The sequence below is a fragment of the Parus major genome, chromosome 9 (assembly GCF_001522545.3).
Source record: "Parus major isolate Abel chromosome 9, Parus_major1.1, whole genome shotgun sequence".
In the NCBI taxonomy this organism is placed as follows: Eukaryota; Metazoa; Chordata; class Aves; order Passeriformes; family Paridae; genus Parus; species Parus major.
The window spans coordinates 20127371-20151024 of NC_031778.1; the positions used below are offsets into that span (position 1 = coordinate 20127371).

Sequence of the window (23654 nt, forward strand, 5' to 3'; positions counted from 1 at the left end):
GCCGCCCTGCTGCATCCCGGCCCGGCCGCCCCCTCCCTCCTCTCCATCCCGGCGCGGGCTCGCCCCGCTCGCCGGGAGCATCAAAGTATTTACCAGTTCACGGCCGCTTTCCCGCAATCGCAGCTGGAGCTGTAAATCCGCTGGATTCGCCTCCTCCGGCTCTCCCAGCCGCTGGGAGCGGGAGGGCTCCCAATAGCGCTCCGGACACTTCCCAATTATACCGATTTTTATATATTTTTCTCCCCTTTCCTGGGATCGGGGCGCGGGGAGGGGGGGCTGGAAATCCCCATCCGGAATCCAGCCTCATCCGTGCCGAGCCACCTCCATGTAAATCCGACCATCAGGCAGGCAATGGAAATGATCAAACGCTACTTCTCTCCGTCTGCAGGCAGATAATCCCACTAATCCAATAGATCTCCCCCGATCCGAAAGTGCCCTCCAGACGAATCCCTTTCGCTGGGTGTCCTGCGGGCGATCGCGGAGCCGCCACGGCGCCCGGAGGGGTGCGGGAGAGGCGCGGAGGGGTGCGGAGGGGTGTTAATCTTTTTTGGCTCCTGGATGCACGGCTCTCGCTCGAACCGCCGAGATCCCTGCTTTTTCCCCTATTACACGTTTCCACTCCAAATTGCTGCTGGATGAAAAATGGTACAAAGATACCCCCAGCGGCGGCGCGGCGAACAGCGCGGGCAGCCCCGGCCCCGCACCGCCCCGCACCGCCCCGGGCGGAGCGGCCCCCGGGGGAGCCTCCCGGAGCCCCGGGGGCTGGGGGGTCCCTCCGGCAGCGGCACCGAGCGCACGCACCCCCGCCAGCACCGGGACACGAAGGATGGATGCCGGAGCGGGATGGAGACGCTGCACACACCTGCGTGCAGGTGGGCTGCAGCCTCTTGCTTAATTATACCCGAATTATGTAACTTATGGATAGTTTATGCAGAGAGATGTGATTTATACTCAAATGTTTCACACGGGTGTAATTTAGGATGAATCCATGGCCTTACTTACTTGGATCATCACTGTCTGCACGCAAGATATAAGTGACTCTTTGTTTCCCCTTGCTGTTTCTTGAAATCTTTTATTTATTTTTCATTGCTTCCTTTCTATTTCTAATTGAGAAAAAAACACAAAAAACAGTATTCTCTGACTCCAGCCCTCATGCTTTCTAGGATCACAGCAGAGAATGAAAGTTGACAACTCAGGGGATGTGGGGAGAAAGGAAGGCCAGGTCAGGAGGGAGAGGAAAATAGTCCTTTGAATGCTGATAGGTCTGTTCATTTTTTAAGAACAGCCACAATCACACATTAAAACAATCTCAGTTAAGCCTCTTGCAGCGAGCTCATTAATATCTCCTCTTATTTTAGGAGAGACTTCCCTTCACATTTTGTTTAAAATCTGTATTTTGCTCCGCTAACATCCACCTCAGTTTAAAATACTGACACTAACCAAGCACAGCAAACCCACTCATGTTTCCAAGCCTACAGCCCCAGGCAAGGTCTGGAGGTGCCCGATAATTTGATCAGCTCTTACACCCTCACCTGAGAGCACATCCCAGTGGAGGGAAGGTCAGTCCCAGCCGCGCTGGGCTATTTATGGCTCTGAGTCCCACTGAGGCTCTGCATCTAAATGCCCATGGCAGGATTGACAGGACACAACAGCAGCTTATCCTGTGACATTCCCATGTGCTGGAATAATCATGTCCTGGGCATGTTTTTCACCTGTCTCAATAACTATTATAGTCCATGGTTAATTAGGAAAGCCCAGAATCCTTTCAGTTTCAACACTTCAAATTCAACACTTTCGCTGCCGCCAAAAGCGTGCAGCTCTCAGGTACAGAAGGGAAAGGCTCTGCTGACAGGGCAATCCCATGAATGTTGTTATGTTGGTCTCAAGGGAATACTATATGGAAAAAAAGAAAGTTTCAAAACTAGAAAGAAAATTTGTATATGAAAATCAATCACTTGCCACCAGCCACAGATCAACCAACAGCCTAAAAACCATCCCCAAAGAGGCAATAGCAGGTGAGATATTCTGCCATTCCTCATCCACACAAAACCCTGGAGTAACTTTATCTTTGGGTTATTCTTTTTATACTGAGAAGCAAGAAATAAAGGTGAAATAAAATAACAGCACTCTCCTTGTCACCAGATAAGCTACTGGAATCCAAGTGTGGAAAGTTTTGATCTCCCTCCTCCAAGGAGGATGTATCTATGTTCCCCAGGTTCCCTGAGCCACCATGTGAACTTCTTGAAGTGCTCTGACTATCATTTAACCAGATTACCCTCTACTAACTGTAGGGGAAAATCTATCCATTTATCTCTTTACCATGCCTTCTGTGGGTGGCAGGAGCTGACAATTTACACCCAACTTGCAACAATCCCACTTTTGGCCACCAAGTCTCCATCTGGTCCTAACCCATCTTCACTCCTGCAGAAATGGCACCAAACTGTTGAGCAGGTTAAGTTGTCCCTCAAGTCCCTCTCAAAGCAGTGATGTGTGATATCAGCTCATTCACACATCACTTTTGCTCTGGCCTGTCCCCAAGATTGGGGTCCCTTTCTAAACCTTTTCCACTGCCTTTCACTCTGTTTCAAACATTTTTCCCTGTTTCTTCCCTCCAGGGGCCTCGATGGCTCCCATCACATCCAAAATACTGCTGGGGAAAGAGGAATACTGACTTGTGGAAGGCAACAAGATTTGTCTCCATCTCCAGAAAATTGTACAGGTCCAGGAAGGGATATTTGGCTGGGAAAACAAAGTATAGGGCTAAGGTCTCAATACAGACGTGTGATAGCAACAGCTGAGCCTACATAGGTGGCAATAATAGATTACATTCTAATTCAGTAAAAAATATATGACATTCCTGTATTACCAGTGGCTGATGCTGGTTCAGTTTACAATCAGGACATCCTTGCCTGTAAGAACTAAGTGATTTGCACACTCATTTATTTTCATATACATATATATATATATTTATATAAGGTTGGAACTGCATGATCCTTAAGGTGTTTTCCAACCCAAACCATTCTATGATATACACACCTTTATGCCTACATATAAATGTCTAAAGAGTGTTTAGATTCATTTTAAAAAGTGGAGAAGTGCCTGTAATTGATTATAACTTTGTTAAATATGTTTTAATACCCTGCATGTCAAAAAAATTACATTTTTATTGCAATCTAGGGAATGCAAAACTGGTTTAAAGACTGGCATTATTTAATATTTAGTTCAGCTGAGTCTTAATAGGGTTGTGTTATCTGCATTTATTAAAAGAATGAAAAGAGAGATGAACTGAAAATCCATTGAAATTTCAAAGGCTAGCATCCTGCAATATTATAAAATTCTCCTCTGTTCCATTTTCTCTGTTTCAAGAACATAAACCCCTTCCTACAACCCTCATGTAAGCAACTAACTTCCAAGAAGAGCAAAACATACAATCAAAAGCTGAAAAGGAAAAAGCTCCCAACTAGCAATCCAAGCTAAAATGTACATGGAGATACATAAAGTATGTACCCAAAGCTTTGAAGGTAGGCAAGTTTTTTGATGCAACACAAGTTTCATGAGCTATTGAAATATGTAACTTAAGACAGTCAAGATTTTCTTGCAAATACAAATTTTATCAGACTGTGTTTCTCAAAAGAAAATTAACCTTTCTAATAGGTGGAACAGGTGGAACTGTTTACATACACAAAATACTAAATATTACTTAATTTATTTGTCTCAAGATAGCTCATTAAGCTGTGTCTTGCAATAACTTTGTTATATATTTTCTTTGATTTCATGAAACTTAAGATTGCTCATGTCTGTGCATTTAAATTCTTTAGATAGCCCCGATTGCCAGATCTTTAATGAAATTATAATGCCTGCCTATGAGCTGCTGTAGTTAGCTGTAACTGCTGAGTTATTGCCATTCATTTGGTTTAACCTTGCCAAGAAGAGCCACTTAAAGAGGCCATCCCTCTTCACAGAGCATCTTCACAAAGGCACGGGGCCCTGACAGTCCTTCAGGCTCTCCAAGCACAGTTATCATTTGCTTTCTTCAGTATTGTTCTTTTGTACTAAAACAAATACATTAAAAAAAAAAAAAACACAATTCTTTGTTGTATGGCAAAGAACTCACTTGAGCCTGGCTGGAGTCTCACATATCAAGAGTCAAGAAAATTAGCAGCACTAGTGTGAGGGTTCTGACTTTAATTTCTTCTTGCCTGCAGAAGTCACCAGTTCTCCTGTCCCCACGGCCTCACCGCCACCTCTGCTGCCCTTCAGTGCTCAGGGACACTGATTTCCTTCCTCACACCCACGATGGGAGCCGTGCATTTTGTCATCTGATGGGATTTGTATTCTGACATCATGCAGGTTGTCCTCGGTGACATTCACATTTTATCATTAGCACCTTGTACTGGGATGTTTAATTGCCTATGTTGTATCTCTGCACTGTAGATTTATTTTGAATTTTCATTTAATTAACAGCCATGACCAGTGGTCTGATGGATGGCAAAGCATTCTGTGGAGTAGAATCCTACTGGATTAAAAGCTTTTCTGGAAGGTTTAAAACACCCATTCAGCCTGAAGTTCTCAACAGCAATTTTCTATAAAGTACCAGGTTTCCAAAACACAGTGCTCGAGGCCATGGGAAGAGGAGGCAAACAGGACCCAAACCTGATGGATGACACAAACCCTGTTCCTACAGACTCACCCCTCTCCAAGTGCTGACTGGATGCTCAGATGAGCACAATCCACCCATGGTTATTCTGAGATTTGGGATTTCAGGTTCTTTCGGGCGCTGTTAAAAGACGGATATTGATAAAAGAAGCCATTGCCAGTGTTCTTACTGGAACTTAATCAGTAGATTACAACACATTACAACACTGTGCTTGCCAGGGAACTCTGAATTAATTATAAAATCCATTTCCTTGTTTATGTGGCTGCAAATACATTTAGTCCAGAGGAGTTTTATGACTTTGTTCCTTCCCAAAATTTCAGTTATTATTTGAAGCCATAATCCAGCTGTACCTTGGTTTTCAGTGACCCAGTAGAGGAAACTGTGGAACTAGACTTTGTTTTTTAAATTATAGAAAGCATTTAGACAAAGAGTTTTCTGTTCATACTGTGTGAAAACCAACCGATTTCTAGTTTTTCTAATTAAATTAGTTCAAATCTAACACTGAGTACATACTGTATTCCACTTCCAGCGTGCTGAGTTTGAAAGCACACGGGGACATTCCCTGAAGGAGCTGCTGCTCTGAGTCACTGTTACATGCAGTTTACATTCATTTAGACCCAGCAAGCAAATGACAGAGAACTATGGGCCAACTTCATCTCTCATGTGATGAAATGGAAGTTAGAGGAACCTCATCAGGGACTTTTCCTTCCTAATACTTAAGCTGGGCACGAAAAAATAAAGAACATGTGAGCTGGATTGCTAGCATTTGCAAGTATAAACAGGAAACTGTTTTCCACATGCTTGTGCTGTGACATACCTTTTCCTTTTTCACCAGTCACTTTCCATAGGCAGGGAAAGCTGGAACTTCTGTGAATTAAGACTTGCCGGAACCTTGACACTCTCTGTACTGACAGAGCATTTTAGGTCCTTATTTAAATCAGTCAGTAATAAGATGACTGTGAAATACATCATGATTTTACTACCAGCTTCTCTTGGCATCTGTTTGCCTCCAGTTACGATTGCGCCGATAACTTGGTGACCGATATAATTAGCCTGGCTGTCATTATGGCTACTGGCCAAAAGAGCCAAAGATGTTTCTTAAATTTTCTTTTCAGATGCACCAAATAACATGATCCATTAATTAAAACCCAGGCAGTCACAGTTAATTCCTGACAACTGAAAAAGATGCAATTTGAAAACACTCCTAAAAAGCAGTAAATCACTTCCAGTCTGCTTTGTGTGAGCTGCATTTGAAAGAGGCTGGGCTGGGGTTTGGGTGCTGGGCTGGGAGTAGGGGCAGAGCCCTGCTGGGTGGAGACCTTGAGCAAACTCTTTCATCTCTCCTGCCTTTAACTCTGTGTCTAATCCATCTTGATTTTTTGATCACCAGGGCAGAGACAATCTTCCCATACCAAGGAGAAGGGGGCAGGCACGTGGGGATTCCCAAGCTGGGGAGGAGAGGAAGGTCAAGAGGCAGCCTCTGCCAGCCCCAGGTGTTTGCCTGCAGGTGCAGCAGCAGGTCCATGCTCCTGCAGGGAATTGAGAGACCTCTGGAAGAGGTCAGGCACCCCAGAGGGTTGTGTGGGACTGACTGGTTTTGTGGAAGGGTCAGTATGAGGAGTGCATATGAAATTCTGCCAAAATAAGGAATAGGAAATAATGAACTGACAGAAAAACCCTTTGTAAAGGACATATTCCTGTATTTTGCATCAGTGGTGATGGGAAGTCCAGGAGATAATATCAATATGAAAATACCATTGTGCAAACATTGTAGCACATTCACCTGCTTATCTTACCAAGCCTTAAAGCTTGTCATGTCTGGGAATCCAATTCACTGCACAATGACAAACGACACAAAATTGACATGTACAGGCAAGATCACACAGGCAAAGCAGAGAGAGCAGAAATTGCCAAAGATCTCCAAAGCAAAGACACCTGAAGAGCTCCTGAACTGAAGGATCCAGAGAAGCATCTTCTCTAACTGGCAATGAGAGGGGCAATAATCCTTCTGAAAATACAACTACTTCTAAGAAAGTAAACTGAAGGAAGATAAAATCACTTGTGATTCCTGAAAATCTGACTGTAGTGTGAGTGAGCTGTTCTCTATAGCCCAATAACACTATTCCTGTAAAATCTAACAGTCCAGATGATTTAATAGCAGATTAGCAACAACAAAATTCCTCACTGTAGCTGTGTAACGGGTGCATGTTAGGTTATGAGGCTTTGTGTCTCTTGCTGGGCACAGACATGAGATCTACATGGTGAGGAACCCTGGAAAGCTGGACACACCAACAGCACCCCTGCTCTATGCAAAACATCTGCAGATCCCTCTGCCTGCTATGACAGGAACAACACAACCTCAGGGAACAGAGCTGGCATCCATATAGGCAGACAAGAAAGAAAAAGTATAGGACAAAAAAAAAAAGAGGAAAAGAGAAAGAAACAACATTAGAGACTGCAGCAGCCTAGAAGCCTATTATTTAATTGATGTCATAACCCAGGAGAGAGTATGATCCTCTCTACATGGTCATGTCACAGAGTGCTCTCTACATGGACTTTGAAACTGCAGCTGATTTCTATAACAAGATCAGCTACAACCATCTGAAAGTTAAACCTATACAAATACTTTGTAATACTTATCTGTGGCTGAAGTGAATCCCACACCCAGAAAGACATGACTTTGAATTTTAATTTTCAGATTTCTAGGTCTTGATTGCAGAATACTACTTTTTCTCCCCCCACATCTGGCATTTGCAGAACTTAATGAACAATGTATCTAGCATTCAGAATTAGCACAATACAGCTTTTTCTCCTTCTGTGTGCCAAACTTTGGCATTCCCTTGCTGTAGAAAGTGAGCACAGTGGCTCTCAAAAACTAGTTTCTTAGGCAAGATGAAAGAATTCATTAGTTTTCTATTTCTCAGGCCTTTCACTTCCTTTGCTATTCCAGACAACTAGAGCACCCAGATTTCCTATTTCAACTAATAATGACGCTATAAAATTTTTGCTGGCAAATGTTATTGCTCCAGCTGACAAATTTATTCTGATAGCTGAGAAAAAAATAAAAATAAAAAATCCTGCAGTCTCCTCTGAGGTCTGTGCATCAGCCAGTAGAGGGTGCAGGAATTGTGGCTGCATTCCCCACACACCTGAGCCAGCCACTGCTGCTGCTCCAGCTTCTTCCTAAGGTGGGCAAATATAATATAGCCCCTAACGTTGTGTTATGGGTCAGTCCAATATTAAAAAATGTGTACAAATTGAAAGGTGTCTGTTTTTCTCAGCTTTTCGTTTTGTCTGTTCACAGCTGTTCTCAGTGTTTACAGTGATGCTGGACTTGTGCTGCACACAGGAAATTCAGACTGCAAGAGAGGCTTGCAAGCTCACATTGCAAACCTAAGAGATGTCTGGATGATATTTTCATAGTCACAGGATTAAAAAGAAAAGGGTCCTCTCCTATCAACAAAAGGGTTTATTTCTATTATTCAGGCTTCAAGCAAACAAACTTCCTCTTGAAAAATTTCTCTGTATTCCCAAAAGAATTTCTCTGGCACTGAGAATATTGGCTTGGAAGGGTGATGTGAGGTAGAGAGGGGTTAAGAGGTGTGCAGGGGGGATGTTGCAGCAGCCCTTGTTAAAGGGAAATTATCCCAAGGCAGAGTTTCCCCTTCCACCCGTGGGCTGCACACTCCACAGGGGTGTTGGAGCTACTGCTGGGCAGCCACCACTCCACAGCACTTTTCAGACCACCTTTATCCATATTTTGCAATAGGGATGGCACAGATGTGAGTCACACCTGTAGGAGCCCATTAACACACCTGCAGAATTTCACATCTGCAATTCCACTGGCAATCCCTGCTCACCCATCTCTCTTTGCCACGGCCAAAATAAAACACTGGGATTTAGAGGGGATTTAGGCCATGGGAACCTAAGCCCAGTGTTTCAATCAGCCTAAAACTCTGTTAGAGTCAGCTCAGCACCAGCAGAATAAATGAAAATACAACACTGAACTTGGCAACTCTGAATCATAGAGGTGAGCAACCATCAAGAAATGATCGCAGTGTAATAATCACAAGATACAGAGCATGAAAAGGTTTGTGACAGGTGAAAATGAACACATTTACACCACATGGAGATAAAATTTGAGTCAAAAATGAAGGCTATACTTTTCTTTTTGAGAAAGAATTTGTTGATCTAAAGACCAAAACAAAAATTCTTGTCTCTTCAGCGTGTACTAAATAACTGACAACATCTTTCAGCATTGTCTGAGGTTTGATTGCAGGTTACCTTTCAAAGATTAGAAAAGATAAATCACCTTGCATTAGCAAACCTATCTGACAAAATGACATCTCAGAGTGGCTTGATAAAATATGATGGTAAATTTTACAGGTCAATAATCTCTGCCTGGTATGAGCAGAGTCAGTGTTGTCCACTCCTTTCCTACAGAGCTATCAGCGGTGGAAACAACCAGCAACATCTCAAATGAAATGTCTCAAATCTCAGCACAGACCCTGCAGCCATCCAGTTCATCAAAGTAAGAAACAAGCTGAGGAGAGCTCATGTTCAATGATGCTCTGAGGGAAAATGACTGCCTGGCATCGGCACTGGAAGTAGGATGTGGCTGACTGATGATTTCAGATTGGTTTTTTTGAAAATACTGGGTAAATTGAGTAATTTGAACCAATCATGGAATATATTGTGCAACACAACATTCTTCTACCCTGCAGCCTCACTTCTGGGAAATCTGAAGTGGTGGGGAGTACATTTATCAAGAAAATAATGACCCCAAACAGACTCCTTGAAGCCTAAGGTGGTTTTTTTATAAGAGGACTCAAGGGAACTAATTAGGAGGAAATAGCTCCTCAATGTCCTGAGTGAACTCCCACTGAGAAAATAAACAATTTACTGATTCATGCAACTCCAGACATCCAAAGATAGTCATCTTTATGACATGTTTTTTGCAAATATAGAACATAGAATGGCATGCAGAGGCAGTGTTTGATAATGAAAGGTGTCTATTCAGGGATAGACACCATCATTATTTGAATTTTTATCTCTGAATTTGCAATTAAGATGTACTAAAGAGGTGTATATACTGTATATAGTTCAAAAATTAAGTTAAAAAGTTGAAAAGTTGAGGTTACTTTCTACCTATTTTTACAGCCATTAACCAATTTCCTTCTATGTTCCATTCATTCTTTGGAAAACAGGATGTGCAGGAGTTTTGGGTGTAGACAAACTGTCAAGGAGCAAAAGTTTTAGAACCAGCTTTGAAAACACTCAGTTTGCAAATATGGAATCTGCTGGGGCTCGTCCCCAGAAAAGAAGGCCAAGGATTTTGATCAAGAAAGGAATAAAGTCCTGAGAATGGAAAACAGCAGCAGTTCATGTATTCCAAAGGTACAGACACCCAGAAATAACGTGGAGTGTCAGAGGGAGGGCTGGCAAGAGCCAAGGACAGCACATTAATATTTAGACTGAGCATCAGCAGAAATGTCCTGTCAGTGTGATGTGTGTGATTATCCTAAGGGAAGTAACTGAAGCTTGCTGCTGACAACCATCACTTTTCAGCATTTCAGGCTGGCAGCTCTGTTTCTACACCAAACATTCTCATCAGTCCTTTCATTTTATGGTAAACAAAAGGAAAATGTATATAGTTGATACCATCAGCAATGGACCTATATGAAATGGGTTTGTTTTGTGAGAGGCTGAAATGGAAAGAAATGAAGAAGTGAGAGATGGGGCCCCCAAAATAAAAAGGAGGTGTTTTTTTATGGCTCCACAACATAAATGGACCTGTTGGAGTGAGGCCAGAGGAAAACACAAAGATTTGGAGCCCCTCTGCTCTGGAGCCAGGCTGGGAGAGCTGGGAGTGTTCACCTGGAGAAGAGAAGCTCTGAGGAGACCTTAAAGCTGTTTCCAGTGCCTAAAGGATCTAGGAAAGAGGTGGAGAGGGACTTTTAACAAGGGGGAATGACCTTAAGCTGACAGAGAGCAAGTTTATATTAGAGATGAGGAAGAAATTCTTTACTGAGAGGGTGGTGAGGCACTGGAAGATGTTGCCTAAAGAAGCCCAAGGCCAGGTTGGACAGGGCTTTGAGCAACCTGGTCTAGTGGAAGGTGACCCTGCCCATGACAGGAGAGTAGAATGAGCTGATCTTTAAAGTCCCTTCCAAACCAAACCATTCAAAGACTCTACGACTCACTTGGAATTTTATTAAAATGCCAGAACCTTGGCAACATCCTGACTATGTTTCCATGACTTATCTTAGTGCCTTATATGAGGAGCTCAGAAACACACCAAAAATTTGGAAGGAGCCTTAAGAAAGCACTGTTGAACAAAACTAATGTGGCAGGGTGTAAAGCTAAACTGCTTGTTGTTTTCATTAGTGGATATCTACAGTTAGAGCCTCATTCTTTTAGGATTCTGAGGATATTTCTCATGGCCAATGGAGAGAGAAAAAACAGGTTTTGAGGTAGCAATAAAGACTGAGCACTCTAGTGTCATACATATTAAGCAATACACACATTTAGTCACACACAGTGTCCCTTCTTAATGTTTCAGTTCCCTCGTGCTTTTCACGTGCTCTCTTTAAAAAGGCTTGTCAACACAAATTGTCCTTCAAGTAAAAGAAGCAATTCCTTACTGTAATTTGACAGTGAGCATTTCCTAGAGAAATATGTTAGATTCCAGCTGCTCAGTTCCACTCCATTCCATGCTCATGGCTTTGATTTCTCTTTCTCCTGCTCATGTCCCAGCCCATCCTCACTGCTTATGTCCATACTGGTTAGGCTGCCAGAAGTTGTGGTCAGAGCCTGCTGCATTTCAGACTTTCTGGAGCCTGTGAAAGAAGCATACAAAGATTTTCATACTGGGCATCTCTACCCCTGAACCACTTCAAGGGCTCTTCTCTCCCTTTCATTTAACCATGGTTAAATCTGGTGTGAACACCTTCTTCATGGAACCTTCCCATGTCCCCATGGCACAGTTGTGACTCACAATTTAAACCCCACAGTACCTCTGCTTCTGGTCCTGTGTGCATTTATGTCAAAAAGCATGGTGTAACTCAAATGCAGGTGGATTGCATGGATTACAAACATGGATTTGTTCATTAGCAATGCTCCCCTGCTGTAACTACAGCTAGAGCACCTTAGGGAACAGAGTTGTTAATTCTGAGTGTTCAGGGGGGACAGATTTGCAGCTGTGCTGTCTGAACTTTCTGAGAGCACAACACTCATTTCACAGGTAGTGGCCAAACCACCAAATAAATGCTGTGAATGCAAGAAGAAAACCTGATGCTCAGAAATCCATAAACTGCCAGTGGACTAAAGAGCAAGGTTTTCACCCTCCCTTTTTCATCCCAGTTTACCCTAAAGCTGCAAATATCATGTGCAAAGCAAGAAATGATGATTACATCTTGGCTGTGGTTTGACTGTGCTTCCACAAGGTGGAATAGAAGCTTATGATAATTAGTGATTAAACATAACTGTGGCTAAAAGTTCTCACATTTGTTAAGAAAGTATCAATACAGATGGGGAAAAAAAATCTGTAAGTTTTTAATGCATTAAAGCAACAAAATTATTAAGCAGAACATCAAGAAAAATAAATCTTGTCCACCTGTTCTAGGTTTTATTATGTGCCAACATGATACCATGATCTTGAAAGGATTATATGCAGTACAGGTGAGTACAAAATATTGCTGCAATCAAACAAACCTGGGCACAATGTTCACCTAAAAATGTCTTAATGGACTAAGATAATGATGTGAAATGGGGAAAATAATTATTTGCTTCACATCCTCTTTGTGTTTGGGGCCCATGAATAAAATTTTGGGTGAAAACTATTTGAGATCTACATTTGCTCATCAAATAAATATTAGAATAAATTTCATCTGGCTTATAAAAGAATTTTGCTAGAAAGAAAATTTAGAGAGTTCATTCTGACTAGATATCACCCAAAAGAAGATTTATGTATTATAAGGTTTATGTCATTGTATATTGGTGAAATGTGATTGCTTACAACTTCCAGTTTCACCCTCCTTTCTGGGTTCTCAGAAAAACCCAGCAGTCATTTATCTTTGATTTAATCACAATTTGATGCCTGCTTAATATACACACAAGTAATAATTCAAGACAGCACAAAATGGCATTTGACAGGCTTCCAAAAGACACCAATGCATTTTAACATTTTTGCGTTTCCAGGCATAAATTCACGGGTGGCTCTCACAGGAAATGACTTGAAAAATCCTGTGCACTAATATGTTCTCTACAGAATATTCATTTGCTCAGTGTTTTCAGCAGGATGTTCTTCATGCTTTATTTCCTGTAATGCTTGTAGGATTGTATTATTCAGAGACCCTGTTATTATTTACCTACACTACACCATCACCACTCAAAACACCCAAAAATGGGGATTTTCAGGAGTTTTCTTCTGCACAGATTGTAGTGATTATAACAGTCTACAGAAACTCTCTATAAAATTTGACTGACAAAACTATGCTCTAGAGAGCAGTGGTTAAATAATAATATACATAATGTCATTGTTATATTGATTTATACAGATGTGACATTACCTACGCTTTATGTGAAAGAAAAAAGACAGTTAATAAAAAGGAAAATCTAGTCATATAACTTATTCAATCAAGAAAAAAATCTTAAACCAATATTGAACAACAGGTATACATTATTCTCTATCTCGCACCTGCCTTCTGAAACATCCCCAAAGCAAGCATTTTATAACTAAAAGAGCAAATCAGCTCCTAGATCAAGCTTCTTACAGAATATATTCACAGAATATTTGGTCTGACTTGGCCAGAAAAAAGATTTCTCTAAACAAATCTCTCTAAATAAAACATCTTTTCCCTGAAACCTATCAGCTCATTATTAGTTCTTTAGGAAATTTTGCATAATTAACAGTGAAGGGTAGGTTCAAGATATTCATGAACTTGTTACTGAAGGAGGATTAAAACTTATTTTAGCCTACATTGGAAGTTTTTGATGGTAGATAGACTTATTTGGCAGCTGCATTAAAAAAAAAAAAACAACAAAACACATTCCTGTACACAGACCAAGCTAGGTTTGTAATAAAACTCTTGAGTGAAAAAAAACCTCACAAAACCAAGTAAAAGACACTCTGACCAATCATTATTGCAATCAACATATGTTTCTCAAATTGTTTTTTGACTTAAATAAAACTGAGGCCAGAGGACACCTGGAGGCTTCTGGCTCCTAATGAAAGAAACACATCTACTGAGACAAGATCAGATTTCATATATTTGTTTTTCCCATTGAAAATACAGACTGTGTTTCCAAAGATTCATAACCCAAACTTCTCCCCTTCAGCTCTGTAGTGATGAAATGAACAGACTGAGAATCGGCTCCTGCTCAGATTAAACCCCCATGTCTTCAGTGATTCCTTAACCCATCTACAACACAGCTCTTTAAAGGTGATGCTTGGTTCAAAACTACAGAAAATTAAAATATTAAGTGAATTATAATGTAGAATATAAACCCTTACTTTCATATAGATTACATATTTGATTGTTCCAATGAAATATTTGTGTAAGGCAAGTGAAATGGGATGAAGAAAGAAGAATGGTAAACTCAGAGGAGAAAGTTACAAGAAGGATTTTTTCTGCACTCCTTTTTATGGAAAATTTAAATAATTTAGAACCTGTGTACCAAACTTGCACCTCATTTTCCACTGCAAGTTATTATGTGCACAAGATAATTTCTTATGCTGTATCAATTTTTAAATAGATTAAATTCCGCAGATAATGCAACATACCAAAAATAAGACACCAGCTTCATGAAAGCCTTAATGCAATAAAAACAGGCAGATAGAGTGAAACTTAGCAGCTAAATAATACATTAAGATCAAGTATACCAAAAGAAGCAAAGTATGTTTGTTAGGATGTTAGGATGCAGTATCTTAATATTGAATGGAGCACAGTGGTCCAAAAGAAAAAATCCAAGTCATGAGGAGAGGCAAGAGATTCCTTCTCCTGGCAGCTTGATGCTTGGAATGATCTAAGCTAACTGCTAAAAACACTGAGTGAATCAAGAAGCAGAGAATTTTGCATGTGGGCAGGACAGACACGAAACGACTGTCAGACATCATGACAGAACTCTGAAACATTGCACAGCATCTGAATCCCAGCCCAAGTTCAGGATTCAGGCACAGCCACCCCTCTCTGCAGGGCTTCCCAGGGACAAGGTCAGAAGCATTTGGCAAGTGAGGGTGGCCGCTGACTGCATGGGGGGTGGTGGATGGGCCAAGCCCTCCTGTCCCTGACAAACCAGACAGCCAAACCAAGAGAGGAAAAACACTCCTTTTCTCCAAGCTTTAGTCCACATAGGGAGGCAGCATGGGTGGTGATAAAGCCATGAAAGGGCATATAAATACCTCAGGACAGCTTCCACTCAGAGCCCCCAGGACTTTATTTTAATAGTTAAACAAATACAAAAACCAGCTGATATTCTCCTTTTTGAAAGCTTCTGTGCAGCATTGACAGCTGAGATGATTTACAGGAGCCATCAGAAACTTCAGCCTGCTCCTCTCAACAGTTCATTTTTATTCAGGAAAACAAAGTAAAATGGGCTGCACATTAGGCTCTCCTGCTGTCTTAAATCATGAAATAATTGTGTTGAAATTCATCATGACCTTGTGTTGCGCTTCTCTAAATATCTCAGAATTATTCTTCTAAAGTAAACCGAATCAAAGCAACCTATGCTCCCAAATAAAAAGAACCTAATATTGATAACAAGCTTTCTTTTCCACTAACAGCCAGAGCATTACCACTCCCAGGCTGATAATGCCTGTAAATTAAAACATCCAGTGACATTTAAGCAAGTGGAGACGACAGATTCCCATCAAGCCCTCCTTGCAAGGTTAAGAGAAGACCTTCAAGAGAAAAGAAATTTGATTGGTGATACATTTCCCAGGTCGAGAGGGGCTTCATATTGTGCCCTAATGTATTACTTCATTATATCATTTATATGCTCCTGCTCTAGCATCAGTCATCACTAACGACCCAGGCCTTCCTCATCCTTCACACAGCACTCATCAGAACTGGCTCCTCTCAACATTTTTGTCCCTTTTTGACCAAGGTACTGGTTGCCATCTCAATTCATTACCATCAAAACATGACAGCTACAGAATTAGCTGCAGAAAAGGAAGATTAGATTCCCAAAAGCAGAATTCTGGTCCTTTCAGCAGGGAGCTGAGCAGTGCCACTACCAGATTGCAGAGGTCCTCACCTCTCAGGCTGTGCTGCTGGGTATGAGCAGCTGCTCTGAAGCTCCACCAGTGGAATTGGCTTGCAGCTACCTTTCCCTTTCAATCCAAAATGCAACAAAACTTCTTTTTAGTGCTCTCCATCTGCAAGCCTGTCATTGCTATGCTCTGCAGAAGTCTAAATGCCTTGTGCTGCTCCTGACACAGGTCTTTGTAGGAGAGGGATAGAGGGGCTTAGAGAGGTCTCTGCTTTTTCCTTTCAGCACAGTGTGCCTTTCCAGGAGTGCTTTTGAATCTTCCAGGGGATATCCACCTTAAAGTTAACAAAACAAACCCTTCTCTGCCTCTTTCAATCCCTTCCCTGGTACAGGCTAGAGTCTTATCACAAAAAGTCTACTGGAATAGTCCAAAATTGAAAGGACAGCTTAAACCTTCCCTTCAGTCTTGCTGCTCCATCCCAAAGGAGGACACAGCTACTCTTCAGCAGTGTTTGCCAAGTCAAATGTGCTTTGTATTGCCAGTACCCATCCTGTGCTTCAACCCAAAGAGTAATGCCACCATTCCGGAGCAATTGACACAATCCGGAACAGCCGGTCATTATAAATCACAATGTCCTAATGAAGGATAAAAAGAAGAGGAACATTTATGTGGCAGACATATTTCACAGCACATTTACACTGGCATTTTTCAAGAGCTGAAAAGGTATATGGATAGAGGGTGAGAAAGGAGAAATGAAATAAAGAATTATGATATACTCACAGGATGTCTGTTCTGAGCACAGACAAATTTCTGAAAACTTTTTAAAGGTCATGGTTGCTAGAATTTACACTGAAAACTTGTAGTTTTCTCCTTGCTGATCTTAGCATGTCCTTCTTTGTGATTTCATGCCATGCCAAAGCTAGTTACTTTCTTAGGCTTGTTGCTACTCTTCAGGAAGTATTACATTTATAATGCACTATATTACGGTAATAATTAATAACAATTTACTTCAGAGCTTTCATTAGCGTGATCCCTGATATGAAATGCAGTGCAGAACACAACAAAATACTAATAATACTAGTAATAGAAATACAAACTAGAGATGCAACTGTGTTATTCAAGGAAGTGGTGCCTACTTTAAGGAGAACTTGCTGGTTTTTAGCAGTATTTAACCAGCGTGAAAGAAAACCTCCTATGAGCATATGAGCTTTGATGTCTGAAGAATTGGTATTGTCATATAATTGTTTTAGTTCATTTCTCCTGTGTAATTCTGAAGGCTTCATTGTCACTAGTATTCCAGAACAAATTGAGATCCTTTATTTTTAATCTGCTTGCTTGACATTCATACCTTTAACTACAGGGAACCTCCACATCGGACCTCACGACAACAGAAAAATGCCATACAGCACTTAATGCCCTTTTTAAGGCTTCAAACCTCTTACTTTTCTTTTTTTCTTTTAATTTTTTTCCTCCACTAGGGATTTCTCACTTACAGCTGGTGAGGGATGAGCAGGTTAATGACAGGACCATAAAATAAAACTCCACTTAAAGTCAGAGTAAGCGTAGCAGCGAGTACCAGGATCTTCTGAAAACCTAAATGAGTCTGCCAAAATGGTTACATATGTAGCAGGAACTGCAAGTAAATCCAAGTCTATGGTCCTAAAGAGTAAGTGTAATCACTATTTTATCTCCATTAAAGTGATACATTAGGACAGAAGGAACACCACTGCGTTCCTTGCTGCACAAACAGATATTTAACAGTGGGAGCATTTTATGCAAACTACCTATTAAGCTACTAAGAAAGCGCCAAAAAACACAGCAAAGTAATTAAATAATGGACAAGGCCTGAGTTTTATTATAAGGTTTCCAAACCATAAAAGCAATGCCAAAAGATAGTATGAATTCAGTATTGTTTGAATGGACTCTTGAAGTCCTGTACTCTAATCTACTCTTTATTACTCATCCACAAAACATCTAGCAATTTTTATTACAAGTCCCATCCATTACAGTATTAAACTTAAATTCAATATACACTGCAAGGTCGTGATCCTGCTGGTGATGAAAAGCTGTGTCTCATAGAGCCTGCTTCATTTAAGGCTTAGATCTCTTGACCTACTAAAAAAAATGAGCCTCACAAAAGGCACGCTCAGATGTCAGAAGGAGTCGGCTCGGCATCCAAGTGGAAAGTTTACTTAGTATCTCCAAAAGCTTTAATTGCACTCCCGGCCCGATTTATAAAGCCCTTCTGATGTTCATGTTCTGGAAGAAAACCCCTCTGGTTATCTGATGTCGAAGTTGAAATTAGTCCTTTGGATCAAATAACCACAACAAATAACAATTTAAGCCAGCTGAATGTGCATTTTACCTGCCGCTGGCTACAGTGAGCCCATAATCTTTGGAATCGTTGCCATTTTACTCAATATTTGCTAAGTTGAACGTAAGACTTTGTAGTACTGCACCAGCAAATGTAATAATGTGAATAATGCTGGTTTGCAAAAGGTAAATAGCATATTCTGGTCTGGATATGTACTAAGGATGAAGTCAGAGTGATATAGTTCAACCTGTGGCATTACTAAATTATAGAGGACTTCATATTCTTAATATTTGGAAACAGGTGCTTACACTGGAAAAAAAAAACAAAAACAAACCCAATCATTAAAACATTTTCACATCTTTATCTCCTTTTTCTTGCTTAATTATTTTCCTTCCTCCCATCTTACTACCTTTTTAGCATCTGAAATTGAGTGATTGCCTCATCTTGGAAGCAGTGTGATACCTTAAATTGTTTGCATTTTGATTCTGGAGCATGCAGCCAGAATTTGTCAAACAAACAACATAAGGCATGTGTTCTTGATGGCTGAGGTCAATTAATACTAATTGTGGTACTTCTGTTATCTCACGGCCCATGTCTCTTGCCACTAACTGTCCAGATAAGGACTTCTGTGAGATAACAAACCCAGACCAGTTACATCACCCATCCAAAGGTAGAAAATTGCACAAAACCTGACTACTCATTGCTTAGCAACAGCACAGTATTGCCTTAGTACCCAGCTTTGCCAAGGCAGCTCTCTTTTGCAGAATCATAGAATCCTTTAGGTTGGAAAAGACCTCCAAGCTGCCAAGCCAGCACTGCCACATCCACCACAAAACCCTGCTTCCAGGTGCCACATCTACTTTTAAATACCACCAGGGATGGACTCCATCATCCCTTCATCCCATTCCAAAGCTTCCAAGACCTTTCAGTGATGATTTTCCTCATATCCCACTTAAACACACACTCACCCATCAGAGGGACTTGAGGCCATCTCCTCTTACTGTGTAACTTGTCACCTAGGAGAAGAGACCAACCCCCACCTGCCTACACCTTCTTTCAGGTAGCTGTAGAGAGCAATAAAATTCCCCACAAGCCTCCTTTTGTCCAGGCTCAGGAATGCATGGGGATAAATAAAAAACCCTCTTGATGATATTTTTCTTTTCTGTCTGCAGGTGATCTTTTCTTTTTTCCACACAGAACTCTCCTCATGGAGGAACTGGATCAGTCTAATGAAAATATTTCTTCCATCTCCAAAACCAGTGAGATGGAAATCAGTTGTACCTAATATTTAGGGACATATTTACTGTTAGCCACACAATTTTCCCCTCCCTGGTATGAAAAATTGCTTTTAAGTCAGTTTTCTGTAGCAAAATACCTGCTTGTGAATGGTTGTTAGAAATAAGGTTCCTAATCTAGACTAATGAATTAACCTAGAATAGACAAAAAAAAGAACTGGACTTCTAGCAAGGGTGCTGGGATCTGTAAACCTGGGAATGCAAAGACACTGTGGAAAAAACACAGCCACTGCTGACTACATTGCTCTCACTGTGAGAACAGTGGTAGAGCCCATCCCAGAAATTTAAACACTGAGTGCAGGATAAAGAGTGGAAGGCACATTTTATAAATGGAGACTTAAAAAAAAAAAATTTTCAAACACTTAGGGACTTCATGTGACACTCTCATTGTTCAGGATGGGAGCTGAGCCAAAGTGGTTATACTTAAAGGGAAGAGACAGTTTGGAACTGTTAAATGGAAATATTTTGTACAAAACGTGTAATTAAATTGTGGAACACTCATTCATTGTAAAATACTTTGCCTAATAGCTTAGGAGGGTGTAAAAAATACGGAGATATTGTAGACATAGGGACACATGCAATATATCATATCCAATTACTCTAAAATAGTGTATTAGTCCCCATTTGTAGCATCTTCCTATTCAAAATACAGTGCTCTCAACCACTGGGGTAAATATTAAAACTGCTCCCTAGAAGTACATGTCTAAAACTGGCAAAGCAAACAAGAAATTATGAAAAAAACCCAACATTTTTCACACTTCAAGGAATGGTGTAGCACCAATCCTTATATCCAGAGCTGAGCCTTATGTCCTCATTAAAAAGATGTGCTTTCCACAGACAGACAAGGAAATTGAGTAGAGCACATAGGAGTTAATTCACAGTTCATTGATGGAATGATCTACTGAGGGTCAAGTGATTAAATCATTGACCACCTAAACCATTAATGAGCAAAGCCATGTCACTTGCAGGTGCTTTAGAGCTGAGGTGACATTACAGGAAGGAGCAGGAGGACAGGTGATAAGTACTGAATATGCTTTCTATCCACAGAAATAGGTGAGGGGATAAAAATAACAAAAATCCCCAGGCAATAACTTGGAACAATTTTTTGGCGGCACAGAATGTTTTGAAGAGAGGAGAAAAATCCAAAGTGTGTGAAGGCAGGAAAAGGTTGATTTCTCATTACAGAAAGAAGGCAAAGCTTGGCCTTCTCTCATATCAGCAGGAGCTTAGTGACACCTCATTATTTTGGAAGTTGCTACTACAAACAGCTCTACCAAACATCGAGTGACTAAAGCACCTGCTTCCCCTTTTGCCTTTGTCTCTGCAAAAGGATCGAGCTTAGCATATTCTCTTTAGAGTTAGGTTGACTTTTTTTACCTTGTCTTATACCAAAATATTCATTTTTGAGGGAAAAATCCCTCAAAATAGCATATCTAAAGGAATAATAGCACTAACAACCATCAAACTGCAGTGACACAAACATTCATTGAGCAAAACAGTGAATGTGTCTGGAATTAGAGCAGTTAACAGTGCTCTGCAAAGACATTAAAGCTTTTAATTTAATGGTAACTTCAAATTCTGAGGGGTCTTGGACTCAAACTTTCATTAAATTTCACAAAGGAAGACCAAATTATTTTTTCCTTTCACTCAGCACATGAACCTTTACAAGAAAAACCAAAATTAAAGTAATTTCCGAAGAGATTTCAGATGCAGATCCCTGAACACACCCGGTGGCCTGTCAGGAATGTGCAGCAGACCAGAGGAAAACACAGATCACTGGTGACAACAGTGGAAATTTTACCTCTCTCTGCTGAAAGACATAACATTGGCTGTAAAAATGAACCATTAAGATCCCCCAGAACCCCAACATCAAGAAGAAGATTTGAACTGAGGGAAAGAAATGCCAGTGTTATTACTTGAGTTGTACTTACTTCCTAAAACTTTTTTTTTTCAATAGCTACAACCAAATTATCTTTGCAACTAAACTTGATATGCTTCTGAGAATTAGGAGCAAATTAGGAGCAATTATTCTGTATTTTTCATGGCCAGCAGCTGGGGCAAAATATTCCTAGATGAGATGCTGCTTGTGCATCAAGATGGGAATAATCTATATCCTGCTCTAACAAAATACTCCTGTATTAATGTCTAATCTAATCCCAACAGATGCATGAAAACTGTCCTAATATGAGTGAATCCTGTTCAATATTTTTAAAAAAATCTCCTTACTGTTGTACTGTGCCTTTTATTTAAAGCTATCAGGATTTTAAATCACCTGGAATTACCTTAGGTGGCTATGGCACTTTGAGCTGTAGTCCACATGCAACAAATGATATTTCCTGATTTAAGGCAGAGAGAGCCTAATGTGTGACCCACCCTATTTTAGCTTTTGAATAAAAATAGACAGTTAAGAAGAGATAGCATTTCCTTGAAGGCTCTAGTGGATTTAGAAAGCAAGCCACGTCTGCATACCCAAAATATTCATTAGATTGTGCTGAGAAAAAAGTGGGAAAATAATGGGCTTTACAAAGGGTAGATTTGGGAGAAGTGAGTATAAGAAAATTGATGTGAATTAAATAGAGTCCAGAAAATCAAGTGTAGTAAAGGAAGGATATTACTGGCTATGCTTGTTCCAATAAAACATTTACAGAATGTGTCACAAATGGGAACTGGAGCTGGTGTGCAGAAGCAAAGAATGAGGAAAACAGTATCAAGGATAAAATGACGGCATCAAAAGGTAGAAGGCATCCAGAATACAGGAGGATTATGTAAATTACAACAAGAGCCCGAGGCAATCAAAAATACTTGAGAAAGCCAAATTGAAAAATGAGCATCAAATAGTGCAAAGCATCTCAACTAATACCAAAAGATATTTTAAGCATAATTATACACTCAGCAACTGACAGGCAAGAAAGGTGATGGAGTGTAAAGGAGCAGGAATGCTATACAGCAATTATTCCTGTACCTATCTCTAAAAGTGAAGAGGGCAGACAGTTGTGTGAGACTGAACACATGGAAATGATAGTGAGGAGTTAAAAGAAAAGGTGACCATACCCAAACTGTCAATTAACTGCATTGTTGTTCTTAAAAGCTGTAAGAGACCAGAGCCGAACAATGCTCATCTAAAAGTACTACATGAAGTAAGCACAGAAATTGAAGAAGGTGTAATGAAAATTTATATTTAGTATCATCATTTCAGGAGGCTGGCATGGGGCCAAGCAGACACACAGCAAGAAATTACCAGTCACTTCATTTCCCATTAGTTGTCGAGCAAGTCTAAGACAACCATTAAAGGGATCACACTGGGGAGGAGGGGAACATGAAAATTCAGAGCATAATCAAGGACAGCCAATATTGTTTCAGGTCATGCCTCAGTAACTCGGGCTTCACTGAACCTGTTGCTGCCTCGCCTGGCAAAGGGGTGCAGTAAATGTCAAAGATGTTAGTTATTTAAATTGTCAGAAAACATCTGACAAAGCTCCACCTCGAGGAGGAACTTAGCAGTGTTATAAACCAACAGACAATAAGCTCTAATGTGTCAGCAAGTTCTAAAATGTTGTTGTTAAGCATGCAGTGCCACTACAGAGTTCGAGGCGTTAGAAAGCAGTGTAAAAGCAGGCAAAGAAAAAATCAACACTAGCCCAGGTGTGACGAAAGGAAAGGTTACGGATCGGATATGCTTCACAGGAGTGAAGAGCTCTTCTGAAGTCACCCTCCAGGGGAATTTAGATCCAGGGTAATTAGAGCTGCATCATCTTGACAAGTGGATCCAATTAGTTACAACCAGGATTCAAAGGTGAAGAGAGGACACTGGGGATCACAGTGGTCCTGGAGTGAAGTAATTTGGGTTGTTTTCCATGGTCCTGCAATACCTGCAACAATCCAGACCTGCCCTTTTCACATGGATAGAGACACATCTGGACACCCAGCACCAGCCATGGGCACACAAGGTCCTGCCTTGCAGGAAGGTGTGGACAGGTGCCCTTCTTGAGGATGGGATAATGGATTTTGCCTGCTCTGCAGGACAAACCCTTTTTTAGGCTGCAGTAAATGAGGACTGTTTGTACCTTTGAGTGCTGCTGACACCTGTTGGCTCCCTACCCCTTTGTGCTGTATTGATGCAGACATCCAGAAATTTATTTCAAACACTTACCTAGGAAAACCTATTTTTCTTCATCA

At 40.8% G+C, this 23654-nt stretch overlaps 1 protein-coding gene across 11 annotated transcripts in view; it reads right to left on the bottom strand.

Annotated features, from left to right (window-relative positions):
- The window catches only part of NLGN1 (neuroligin 1), a 427380-nt gene that overhangs the window by 309146 nt on the left and 94580 nt on the right, over window positions 1–23654 (bottom strand). For 4 of the 11 annotated variants that reach the window (XM_015638008.2, XM_015638006.2, XM_015637996.2 and 1 more), the window contains exon 1: window positions 94–626. The exons of 2 other annotated variants lie outside the window; for them this stretch is intronic. The gene's annotated coding sequence lies outside the window, so the exon portion shown is untranslated. Of the gene's footprint in view, window positions 1–93; window positions 628–11301; window positions 11497–23654 lie in introns of those variants that run through there. 5 more of the 11 variants (XM_015637998.3, XM_015637997.2, XM_015638007.2 and 2 more) reach the window with 3 other exon arrangements.